Source organism: Microcebus murinus, chromosome 6, assembly GCF_040939455.1.
Source record: "Microcebus murinus isolate Inina chromosome 6, M.murinus_Inina_mat1.0, whole genome shotgun sequence".
NCBI classification, from domain to species: domain Eukaryota; kingdom Metazoa; phylum Chordata; class Mammalia; order Primates; family Cheirogaleidae; genus Microcebus; species Microcebus murinus.
Window position 1 is genome coordinate 38346374 of NC_134109.1, and position 12380 is coordinate 38358753.

Consider the following 12380-nt stretch of genomic DNA (forward strand, 5'->3'; position numbering starts at 1 on the left):
AGAACTTGGTTCCCCCTTTAGCAATAAGATCTTCATCACAACGATGGGTGTCCGTGGAGTGGCATGGGGATAGGCAGGGGCAGATGGGTGCTGCTTGGTTATGCTGGACACGTGGCAATACCAACAAACAGGTTCACAGAGTGAAACTAGTAAACAGTGGAGGGCACGCAGCGCTAAGAAAGTGCTAGCCATAATCAGCACTGCCACTGTTGCCGTGAAGGGGGTGAATGCTGTGGCTCTCATCCTCAGAGAGAGAAACCAGACACCTGAGCTGTCAGTACAAATATGCAGAGTGAAGGGTAAGGAGGTATCTTTGCCTGCCTACCCGTGCTTCAAGGTCAGACCTGGAACATTCCTCATATCGCTAGAATATGATCACGGGCTGGACACATGACAGCAACACGCATTTGAATCCCTTATCAGGGAACTTTACTGATCTCCTACTAATGCTGAGCTCTTATCTCTCTAACCAAGACAGGGCTACCCCCACCAGAGGAACACAGACCCTATCAGCAATGAGGCCACTTCCCTGAAGACATTTGATTGACAGAAAATAATAATGTCCTTCCTTTGCCAGGCTTAGAACCTCTCCCTTTGGCTTGGGAAAAGCACGCAGTGAAAGTCACAGCCATTTGCTGTCCAAGCATGAGGCCTGGCATGCAGTGTGAACAGTGTGAACGGACACGAGGACCATTGGTTAGGGGAGATGAGGAATGCTTCACAACAGGAAAGACCAACCCCAAGAGGGGATGTGAGGGCTGCTTTTGGCAATTGGCTAAACACAAACCTTTCACCAGCATTAGTCATACCTTATGTAATGGGGAGGGGAGGGGAGGGGAGGGGAGGGGAGGCAGCCTTTGACCTGGAACAGAACTGCAGCCTTTCAGCAGGTCTCATCTGGTTACTTGCTATCCCCATCAGAGATTAAACCTGAGCCATCTAAACAAAATCTCTGAAAAACCCAAGCGGACACTTGTAGTTCAGAACCACTCCCAGGCCCCTGGAACTAAATACATACCTCACATTGCACTTTGGGACTGCAGTCAGTATTGCTTTGTTCTCTAATTATGTTTTGCACAAAAAGCCTAGCTTCTCCCAAATGGATTACAAACTCCAAGCTCAGGCATGGAAAATTCCTCATACTATCTCTATAATACGATCACAAGCTGGACTCATGACAGCAACACATGCCTAAGTCCCTTTTCGGGGAACTTTACTGTTTTCCTGCTAATGCTGAGATCATATCATAGCAAAATATGCAAAAGACATCCCATTTTACCCCAAGAAATTCCCTGTGGAATTCTGTTATTTCCTGATCACTCACTTTGTCCTCAGCACTTGGTTTTGCAACCAAAGGGCCCAGTTCTTCCCAAAGAAGTCAGTTAGTTGTTCCTTCTTTAAATATTTGAGTACTTGTATAAGAAGACACTGCCCAAAGAATGTTCCTAATTTTATGTCATAGTATTGTTCTTAATAAAATTAATCCATTAAACGTATGAGTCATCATAACTTCCTAAGATCTTAAAAGTAAACAGAATTCACAGATCAGGGGAAAATTTATTCTTTAGCTAATGTGTCTTTAGTTTAGAAAGCATCACCATACCTGTTAGCAACAGTAGTACACGAAGGGATGTTTTGAGTGACGACTAATGTACTTCTTGCCTACATGCTGGACTAATCTCGACCCAATAAAAAATGGCTTTTCAGTTTGGTCAATTTGCCAAAACTTCAATTTCTCTGTTAAAGCATCAAGGTCACAAGGTGATAATAGATCTTAATCTAAACAGTCACTAACTGGATTTCATTCCATAAGTAACCTGTCCAGCAAAATCATATGTCTATATATACATCACAGATGCAATTAAAGATCTTTCACAAATATAAGATTTAACAAAGCAATGAGAATGGGGCATATTTTATGTTTGCTAGGAAACTGGAGTCCACACTGGTGACCTTATCTGGTAACCAATCCACAGGGACTGATTATGGGGACAGCAAATCCAGATGCATGGCCGAGAGTGGAATCTTGTGCCCACAGACAGATGAGCCAAGGCCAACTTCCCAACTATGCCCCAGTGGAGCAAAAAGCTCCCGTGGGCACCCCCCAATCTGCTCCCTTTTCCCAGCTCCCAATGACCCTGGGTCACTCAACAACTTCTGTCTGCCGGATGTTAACAGGCAGTATAGTGTGAGGTTAAGGGCACAGACCTGGAGCCAGACTGGCCAAGTTTTCATCTTGGCCTGTTATTTACTAGCTGCGTGATCTGGGGCAAGTTACTTAACCGCTCTATGCCTGTTTCTGCATCAAGAAATGCAGATAACAACAGTTCCCGTCTCGTAGAAATTATGAGTTATTTAATGTGAATTGTTTAGAATAGTGCCTGGAATGCACTCAGTGCTATCAGATGGCCTAGCCATTATTTCTTCATCAACAAAAAAACAGGTAACACCTGCATGACTTAGTGCCATGATTTTTATAAAACAAAAATTGATAAAGAGTAAAAATGAACTTTGTACATTCTATATAACTATCGTAAGCTTTTGAGTTTGGGGCAGGCAGGCCTATTATTAAGTGACACATCTGGCTTATAAATGCTGTCTGGGTAACACAGCCAGGAGCCAAAGTGGGTTGGTCACATATTATCCTGCTCTGGCACCAGTATCTCTGGCAATGAGCAAAATTTCTCCAGAACAAGGTTAAAGCCCTTTGGCCACACCACCTTTGTCTCCCTTCATTGTCTTTGCTAAGACCAAATTCTGAAGCATTAAGATATAAGGAAACACCCTTGTCTACTTCATCATCTTTGCTAAGACCAAATTCTGATGCATTAAGATATAAGAATTAAGACCTCTGTTTGGTACCAGCAGCACAGATTGGTACAAAGAGAAAAGGCTGGTTTAAGTTGAGGTTTGCCCAGTTTCATCCTGGATTGTCAAATGCCGGTTAGTTCACTAGAGCTGGCTCATTCTTTTAGGCAGAATAAGTCAAAGAAGGATGTGGGAAGTCACTGAATCCTGTGGCTACTCACAACCCCCCTGTGGCTAGAGAACTTTATTTCCATTCTAGAGAACTAAAATTCTCTAGAAATAAAACACAAATTTCCCAGGAACTGAAACAGTCTCTGTACTTCATAATACAATCAAATCAAATTCACTTGTACAGGCAGTCCTCGTTCTCCACCCTCCCCCTGCCCGATTATTTAGGACACAGACCCAAGAGCTGGCTTGATACACTCAGTGGTGTGATAAAACCCAGATCTTGCAAGGCCACCTGCAGATTTTTTTTTTCAATTTTTCACTGTTATAATCAATGCTGTGATGAATAAAGGTATCTTCTCAATATGTCCAGATCTATTAATATTTTCTATCATGTGTTTTCACAAATAAGCAATCACCTCCATGGACCACATTCACATCTAAGGATTCTATCCATGCCCTGCCCTCCTTTACCACAGGAAGTCATGGGGATTAAAGGAGCAGGGAAGTGGAGAACACAAACCCCCCAATTCTGTCTTGGGCTATTATTATGTGACTCTTGTTTCCCCAGTGGAAATGCAATCTCCAGGAGGAGAGGTGCCTTATTGTTTGGATTTCTGTATCTTTATATTTTGGGATTCCCTCTGGGGCCTAACACAGTGCTTTGCACATACTGGGCTCTAATAATGGCTGATAATCTGAACAGCAGTTCCCCTCTCCATTGGTTTGGTTCTGAGACCCCAGGGAGGCTGGCACAGGGAAGTCACTGTGGGGACTATGAGGAAGCTGGGTGCATCCTGGTGTGTCCTGGGACCCTCGAACCCATCTGTGACCTCTGGAGCCAACATGAAGCTGCCACTGCCGGCTGAGGCCCTCTGTCTTAGGATAGACCCAACACCAGGACGGCACCCCAGGAACATCTGTGGCCCTGAGCACACTCTCAAGTCCACCCCAGTCCAGACACCAATCCTTCAAGACCAGTCTAGAACCAAACCAATATCAAAAGATACCATAAAGGAAAATCTTCCCTGGTGACTGCCTGTTCATGTTTGGCTTACAGGTGAGAACCACCTTTGTTCCCATAAAACAAAGGTATTAAACATTCCACTGACTGCTGCAACAGGATTTGCATGCATTTGACTAGCTACTACAGGACACAGTGAACTCTGGAGTGGCTTCTGTCATTAAGACAGTGACCACGAGCAGACAGCACAGAGCGATCAGCTAGGCTGGTGTCTCAGTGCACCCTGTGCTTTCAGATGGACACAGGTCCTTCCCTTCCTTCAGAGACAACGGCGGTGGTGGGGGAGGGGGTGGCAGGAGGACAGGCATGCCAGATGCTGGAATGCTGGTATTAGCTGGTTCAGTTAAGGGGCATGAACACTTGTCCTGGGCCAGAAGGCAGAGTGGCTGGCCTCATCTGTGTCACCTCTCTGGGCCTCAGTTTCCTCATCTGTAAAATGGTGGGATGGGATGGGATGGGATGACATCCCCTCCCCATTTCTTAATTCCAGTCAATTGCTATATTTTCACAAATGTCCTTCTCTGCCTAGGGCAATGCTCTTTAAAGTGTGGTCTGCAAACTGGTACCGGCCCTCAGTGCGGTAAGTAGAAAAACCAAGCATGTTTAGAAATATTAATAACTATTCAAGAGTAATTTTATGTCTGTTGAATCTAACGGTAAAAATTTGGGTTTCTATTTTATGCATCTTTTGACATTTCATTTTTCTAGTAATTGACTTTTATTATGTTTTATAAAAGTATTGGTCCTAAATGGATTAAAAAATACTGGTTTACTACCACAGACAGTTGGAGGAACTCTGGCTAGCACCTTTCTTCCTTTTTTCCTCCTGGGTTGACTATTTCACTCACAACTGAAGCTTCTCTGTCTCCAAAACCTTCAGCATCCCTTCCTAGGCCAAGTTTGGTGTCTTTCCTCTGCGCTACAATGGTGTTTGGTGTGTAATTCTAGAGAGATCATTTCTTGCACTGACTGCAATTGCTGGGTTGCCTGGAGGTCTTTCCCATGCTCATTTCAGTTCTCTGACCCCAGAACAAGGTGCCTGACACAGTGCTGAGTAGCCAGTTAAGCATGGATGGAACTGAACAAGCTCTGGGCTTCTTACCCTAAACTTTGGTTGCATTCCCTTTATTCACACGACCTTATTGAGTACAAAACCCTTTTGCCTTTGTCTCCCTCCAATTCCTAGGTAGTATTCAGTGCATAGTGGGTGCTGAGGGAAGGAGGAAACAATGGTAAGAACTGCTTTCTACATCTTTTATGTCACCAACCCTCTTGCACTGTTCCTTCTCCAGTTCTCAATCAGGTCCTACAGTTGCTATAAGAAAATTGGGCTTGTAGGTACAACCACCAGTGACTAATGTGTATGCCTGGTGATTAACCACCCTTTCAACAGTGTGGAATTATAAGTCAGACAAGAAAAATCACTCCTGCACATCTTGCATAAAATTGAAAGGTCAGACCAGGAAGAGAAGGACTAATGAAATTTCTTAAGCCTTCATCAAGATCAAGTTGAAAAGCTCATTTAATGTTTTGTTTTTGTTTTTTTTAAGCTTTTCATGGAAAACTTCAAAGCCAGAAGGGATGGAATATTAAATAGGAAACAATTTAAAAGCTCAAAAAATCTTTAAGCCCAAATCAAAGAACACTATTCTCATCATATGGAACTAATATCTTTTTGAAAGTTAATAAATCAAAAATTTCACCAGAAATTGGCTGGTTTCCTCTGTGTTTTCCATAGAAGGCTGTTTGGGAACACAGTTTGAGAACCTCAGCCTCTTGGGTTCAACTTCTGGATTTTTCCCTTTGAGACTATGGAAAAATTCTTTCCCCCTCTCTCTGCTTCAGAGCCTTTTTTTTTTTTTTTTTTTTTTTTTCAAGAGGCCATGCGATCACCTGCCTGTTTTCAGGATGTAGTGTATAAAATCCCAACCCAAGAGCTCCCTGAAGGCTTCTGACCCACAGAGTCACATAGCCTATGCTTACTTAAGGTTTGAAAAAAAACAAGCCAGCCCCAGAGACCAGACAAGTGATATTTTTTCCCTGTAGAAAAGGGACTCTATTCCTCATTCAAATTAAGAAGCAGAGAATCAGCTGATGAAAAAAATTACCAACATCCAAGATCGAAAAAAGAAATGAATTATTTTGAAAGTAGAACATTTTGACTGTCTGATCTAGGTAACGTACAAGCATTCGAGTTCTATCCACTCAGATAAACCGCAGTTTCACTCTGAGTTTTATGGCCTTTCCACGCAGTGTTAGAGCCTGTATCCTGATGACACAAAAGTGAACTTGGAATTTTTGATCTGGGTTGCGTGACACATTCCTGGCCAGAAAGGTGGTGCTCTCTCTCCTCCTGTAACTTTCCACTGATGCAAACGAGGTCACAAGTGCCAGCAAGCAGCAACGACAAGTCCGCGTGGGCAGAGAACCATGTGCCAAGGTGGGGCACAGGCTTTCTCTTCTGCAACATTTACACATCTTATTGGCACATGTCCGTGGAGGCTGTGAGCCTTTGTAGTTTGTGCCACAAAGGAGCCAAGACAGCCTGCAAGCTATTGTTCTGGGGATGTCTTTTCTTTCTGACGTGGTTCAGGAGGCAAGACGCTTCCTCCACCCTGCCAGGCCCTCAGAGGTCAGGACTCAGGGCCATCCCAGATGCTCAGACGGTGCTGGGTAGGGAGCTGCCCCAGCCTGACTCCTGGCTGGTCGGAGCCAGATGTGACCAGGTGAATGGCCTGAGGGGGTACCCTTTCCTTGGGACAGGGAACATGACCTGCTCTCCTGGGAGCCCCCAAGGCAGGCTTTGGAGAGGGCAGCTGTTCACCCTGGAAGACAGTCACCTGCCTGGCACTGGCTCCCCACAGATTTCATAGTTCTATATCTTAACCAAATGGAGACAGTTAACTACCCCATTTGCTCGTGTCAAGGAAAATTCACCAGGTATGCAAAAGGGAGAAGACACTAGAGCAGGGGTTCTACCTGAGTCATGACACCAAAGCAAGATGAGAGCTCACTGTGTGATGACTCTGTCTTCGGGCAAATTCAAGGCAACTAACCACAAGCCTACTTAAGTCTCTCGCCACTCCCAAGTGTCTCCTACGCAGGCTCTTCCTTCCCGCCCTCCCTCAAAGGATAGGTAGTTCCCTAAGGTTCTGTTCTTGGCTCCCGCCTAGGTTTACTTCCAGCATTGCTGCTAGACCATATGGCGCCTTTGTGCAAATTAGGAAAAGGCGCCCCTTTCTCAAGACATGTAACTGCCACCTGCCAGAAAATTCATAGTCATTACATGAATCTCCGACGATGACTGTGATGCAGTGGCACTACCTAGTGCGATCTGCCCAGTTGTGCACAGTTGTCCTGCCCGGCTCTCCACCTGTGTAATTGAATCCCCTGGGTCCAAGTATTCCCCTACACAGATGGCTCCCAAATCCAAATTATCCTGGCACCTCTCTCCAGAGATCCAGACCTGCATTTCTAACTACTTTTCCAGGTATAACTCCTAGGGATGTTTCAATCCTACAAACACAAGAAGACAAAAAATACTCTTTAGGATTCTCTTTCACTAGAAATTGTGGGATCGCCTTTAACCTACTCCTTGGTCCTCACACCCACCTCCCTGCAGCACCCTCTTAGCCTCTCCTCTGCTGTATCCCTCCCACTCTCCTTTTCCTTTCTCTTCCCACCGTCACTAGCTTGTTTCAAGCTGTGACTGTGTCTCGCCTGACCCCCGACAACACCCCCTACCTGAACTTCTGGCTTCCAGGTTTGTTCCTCTGCACGCTGACACGCTACATTTATTTCCTGTTTGTCTCTTTCTCAAAAACCTCTGAGGGCTTCCATGGACAGGCAAATAATGCCCAAACTTCCTAGCATGACATTCAAAGCCTTCCAAGGTTCTCACCCCTACCTACCTCAACTGCCGCCTCGGCCCTGCCCCTTCCCAGGCTTCCATCCCTGGGCCACACTGATTCCGCACGAGTCCTTGGCACAGGACACTTTTCTGTCTCCATGCCTCTGTCCCTATTGTTCCATCTACCTGGCACAGACCCCCTAATGCACTGTCAACTGGAAACTCACACATCCTAGAGGTAGGTGCAGATGCCATTTCTTCTCTGGAGCTCTCCAGCCCTCTCTGTCAGCATTAGTAGCGGCCTTTCTTGTGCTCTCTGCACTCCGTCTGCATCTTACTTTGGGCATGTACAGTACCATGTCTTATATTGTCAAATTGCGTGTGTTTGGAACCCCCAACAGACTAAATCCTGAGGGCAAGGACCCTGTTTTATTTTCTTTTGATCTTCCGGGGCAAGCACAGAACAAAGCAGGCACTCAGGACCTGTTGAACCTGGAACTGAACAGTGGAGAAGTCCCCTTCCAGGTCAAACAAAGCCCATGGATGACTTAACAATGGCCGGTTGAGCCGCATGCTTCACAGCACCAGCCAAGCCAAGCCAAAGCAGCGCACCCACCACAGTCTGCCAGGCAGGGGTGAAGGGCACTGTCCAAACAAAAAGAAGTTATTTAAAACACAAACATATATTTATGCCATAACTCACAACCTGCATTAAACATAATTCCTGGAAACCATAAGCTCTGGCACCTTGGATGGAGGTTAGCAAAATCCAGAGGCTTCTTTCTGGAGCTCACTTCCGACTCTGCATAGCTCTCCAGACCTGGACTGGCCCAGACCTTCCACCCAGTGCTAATAACGCATTGCAGGAATCTGCACATCAATCAGAAGAATATTCGCCTTGGGGAAGACCAGAATATGGGGAAGAATCAAGTGAGGACAAGCGGGATCCAATTAGTAGTGCTGTGTTGAGAAAATAACAACAAAAAAGCTTCACTCTAAACTCTGACTGAGTAAAATATTAATAGTGTCCTCAAGCTTCACTCTTCAAGATACATTTACAGGGAAAAGAAAGCCAGCAAATAAAGACCATTTACAACACTCTGCAAGATAAACCCAACGATCTTAGCAGCATTTTTCAGCTTTACCCTGTGTAATACTGAGACATCTGAGACTCCATTCCCCAGTTCTGGAAGAGAAATGATCAAGAGCATGAAGCTACCAAGACAGAACTTGGGCGGGGCAGACTGACTTTGCTTTCCTGACACAGTGGAAAATGCTGGTGCCTGCACATCCCGCTGGTATTTATACATCCTCCTCCTGCAGAAGACTGATCAGAACATCAAAAAGGGAAGCATTTTCAAATCCAGCTGATCACACATTTTGCCATCTAGGCTTTGTCTTGTTTCCCTCTTGCTGTCACTAGGATGACCTTAACAGCACTGTTAACCAACCCATTGTCTATCGCTGTCCTTAGAGAGGAAAAAATTCCTCCATCACTACCTGGAGAGGAACACAACTCTGACCTCTGTATGGCCTTGATCCAAAGGCCTGCTTCCTCCCTCTTAATGCTCTGGAAACAGGGATGTTCCTTAAAACTGATAACTAAAAACCAACTTGCCACCTGCCAGTACTATCGTTTTCATCAAATCAATAACCATGGGCATTTTGTGACCTGTAGTTTCTTGGAATCAAGGAAATACAGTAACTTTCAATACTTATTCCCCATGTCAATTGCTATGGTAAAGGTTGGGTGACCAAAGGAAAGAAGGGTTTTTTTGTTGTTGTTAAAATACTGCTTGTTTATGTACAAGTAACAAAAAGCTGTAGTTATTTAGCATATACAACTCGCTGTGATTGGAGATAAGTATACATCTGCGAGATCATCACTATCATCAATGCAATAAACTCTTCCAGTACCTCCAAATGTTTCTCTTGTCTCCTTTGGTTTTTTCCCTTTGTGCTAAGAGCACTTAACCTAAGATGTATCCTCTTAGCAAAATCTGAAATATACAAATTTTGTAAGGCTGGATAATATCACATAGCAAATTTTCTTTATCCATTTGTTTCTTGATGGACATTTAGGCTGTTTCTATATCTTGGCTATTGTGAATAATGCTGCAGTGAGCATGGGAGTGCAGATATCCCTTCAAGATCCAGATTCCAATTCCTGCAGATCTAGAACCAGAAGTGGGTTTTCTGGATCATGTGATACTCCTACTTTTAATTTCTTGAGGAATTGCCATATTATTTTGTTTAGTGGCTGCACCAATTTATATTGCTACCAATGGTGCATAAGGGTTCCCTTTTCTCTGTGTCCTCACCAAATCTTGTTTCCTTTTGATAACCATCCTAATATTTGTGAGATGACATCTCATTGTGCTTTTGAGGTACATTTCCCTGATGATTACTGATGTTGAACACCTTTTCAAATACCTGTTGGCCATTTGTATGTCTTTGGAGAAATGTCTATTCAGGTCCTTTGCTTGCCCATTTTATTTTAATTAGGCTACTTGGGTTATTTTGCTATTGAGTTGTGGGGGATAAATATATAAGGATAAATATATCCTTATATATTTTAGATATTAACCCCTTATCAGATATATGATCTGCAAATATTTTCTCCCATTCCCTAGGTTGCCTTTTCATTTAGGTGACTTTTCCTAGTTTGATACACTCCACCCACTTGTTTATTTCTGCTTTTGTCACCTGTGCCTTTGATATTTTAGGGAAGATTTTAACAGGAAAATTTAGAGCTTAGACGTAAGAAAACAGTCTTTGGTAATTCCATTTGAAGACATCAGTGCCTTAGAAGAGGCTTCACAGAAGGCCACTGCCTTCTGTGAACTATATTATAGTAAGGAACTTTCTTACTATATTAAGACCAAACGATAATATTTCCTTAAACGCCTGTTTTGGAAGAACCACTGTGTGACCAGAGGGAAGAAGGGGCAGCCAGTTTCTCCCTCCTTAGGCTTGCTTTTTTTCTCATCTTCTTAGTCTCAGAATAAGGAAGCAGCCTCTTTTATGCTTCATGGAAGTCTAAAGAGAAGTTTTCCGGGAGAGTGGCAGGGGCAGGGGTTGGCTAAGAAGAAAGGAAGGTAAGATTTCCATGGGCGCTCATGCAAGAGTCCGGGGAGTGCAAACTTGGCTCAGGAGGGCCAGCATTGCTGCCAGAAGGAGCCCACAGCCCTGGACTGGCCTGGACAGTGACACCATCTACTCTTCCCCCCAGCCCATAAGGGCTGGGACACTGTCACAGCCCCAGTGATCTGAGGCTCGAGGCCATGGCATGATGAAGTCACTCCGGCTGACTCACACTGGAGGACGATAGCAGGCACAGAAATTTCATGATGAAAGACAATATTCCTGACATGTCTCCCAGCACTCAGACTTTCCAGTGGATTTCCTTGAGCACAGTATTTCTGTCATCCAAACTGCAGAGAAATACTCAACGTTTCCTAAGTGAGGTGGGAAAACTCACTGTGGGTGTAAAATTCTCATACTGCCCTCTTTTTCTCTGAGAGGCCCACGCATACTACTGAAGTGTAGGACTGAACCAGGCCTGGCAGGCACTAACATAGTGCTAAGGGACACCTGGGGACTTCAGAGGAAGTGATTTAGCAGCCAGAGCCAAATGTAACCTGGGGACACTTCCTGCTGGTCTGGCCCTGGGCTCCTCATCTTTCTTAACTGAACTTTAGTGGAACAGACATGCAAGTCCTATCTGGTTAGAGCCACCCGACTGGAGTGCTGCCATCAGCCCTGACCCTAAAGGTATTTGAGTTTGAGACTCCAGATAAAATATTGCTATGGACTGAATGTTTATGTACTCCTAAAATTCATATGCTGAAACCTAACCCCCAATGTGATATTTGGAGGTGGCGGCATTTGGGAGGTGATTAGGTCATGCGGGTGGGGCCCTCGTGAATGGGATTAGTGCCCTTGTAAAAGAGGCCCCAGAGAGCTGCCTCACTTTTACCATCTGAGGACACACAGAGATGACACCAGGACGCAGGCCCTCACCAGACACCAAACCTGCTGGTGCTCTGACTTTGGACTTCCCAGCCTCTAGGTATATGAGAAATAACTTTCTGTTGTTTACAAGCCTCCCAGTCTATGGTATATTCTGTTATAGTAGCCCAAATGAACTAAGAAATATTTCAGACATTCAACAGTGAGAAGAGTGGAGAGGGAGGTGTCTATCTCTCTTCACTTTCTTCAGCTCTATGAAGTAGAACTACAAATGAAAAACTCATGTATTTCCTTCGAAGTAAGTTTCACAACTGGTAATTCCATTTATTTGTTTATAGGCTTACACTAGAATACATGCTTCTTGTAGTCAGGGAGTGGGCCTATCATGGGCACTATTACATCCCCAGGTATGAAGTAGGTCTCCCTGAATATTTGTTGAATGAATAAATGAATGATTGCATAGATGGATAAAAAAATGAATATGGACCCATAAAGTTATGATTACAAATTTATACCTCATGTAAATATATTGAAGACTTGTAAAGGACATAAAATGTG

The 12380-nt window shown here is 44.3% G+C and overlaps 1 protein-coding gene across 1 annotated transcript in view; it reads right to left on the reverse strand.

The window, feature by feature from the left end:
• Positions 1-12380, reverse strand: part of PRKCH (protein kinase C eta) — a 218702-nt gene that overhangs the window by 37311 nt on the left and 169011 nt on the right. The window lies entirely within an intron of this gene.